This window comes from Micropterus dolomieu, linkage group LG02, assembly GCF_021292245.1.
Source record: "Micropterus dolomieu isolate WLL.071019.BEF.003 ecotype Adirondacks linkage group LG02, ASM2129224v1, whole genome shotgun sequence".
NCBI lineage: Eukaryota > Metazoa > Chordata > Actinopteri > Centrarchiformes > Centrarchidae > Micropterus > Micropterus dolomieu.
In genome coordinates this window covers 32,817,995-32,819,075 of record NC_060151.1, presented here as the reverse complement: position 1 = coordinate 32,819,075, position 1,081 = coordinate 32,817,995, and the positions used below count along the sequence as shown (strand labels likewise).

General features: G+C 46.6%; 1 protein-coding gene across 2 annotated transcripts in view; it reads right to left on the bottom strand.

Moving 5' to 3' along the window:
• Nucleotides 1-1,081, bottom strand: part of crhr1 (corticotropin releasing hormone receptor 1) — a 47,800-nt gene that overhangs the window by 15,912 nt on the left and 30,807 nt on the right. The gene's annotated exons all lie outside the window — the stretch shown is intronic.

The window sequence follows — 1,081 nt, the reverse complement described above, 5'->3', positions numbered from 1 at the left end:
ACAGGTAACTGACCACACCTATAACACACACACACACACACACAGGTAACTGACCACACCTATAACACACACACACATACAGGTAACTGACCACACCTATAACACACACACACATACAGGTAACTGACCACACCTGTAACACACACACACACACAGGTAACTGACCACACCTGTAACACACACACACACACATACGGGTAACTGACCACACCTGTAACACACACACACACACAGGTAACTGACCACACCTGTAACACACACACACACACACACACAGGTAACTGACCACACCTGTAACACACACACATACAGGTAACTGACCACACCTGTAACACACACACAGGTAACTGACCACACCTGTAACACACACACACACATACAGGTAACTGACCACACCTGTAACACACACACACACACATACAGGTAACGTAACACACACACACACACATACAGGTAACTGACCACACCTGTAACACACACACACACACACAGGTAACTGACCACACCTGTAACACACACACACACATACAGGTAACTGACCACACCTGTAACACACACACACACACATACAGGTAACTGACCACACCTGTAACACACACACACACACATACAGGTAACTGACCACACCTGTAACACACACACACACATACAGGTAACTGACCACACCTGTAACACACACACATACAGGTAACTGACCACACCTGTAACACTCACACACACACATACGGGTAACTGACCACACCTGTAACACACACACACACATACAGGTAACTGACCACACCTGTAACACACACACATACACACAGGTAACTGACCACACCTGTAACACACACACATACAGGTAACTGACCACACCTGTAACACACACACACATACAGGTAACTGACCACACCTGTAACACACACACACACACAGGTAACTGACCACACCTGTAACACACACACACACACAGGTAACTGACCACACCTGTAACACACACACATACAGGTAACTGACCACACCTGTAACACACACACACATACAGGTAACTGACCACACCTGTAACACACACACATACAGGTAACTGACCACACCTGTAACA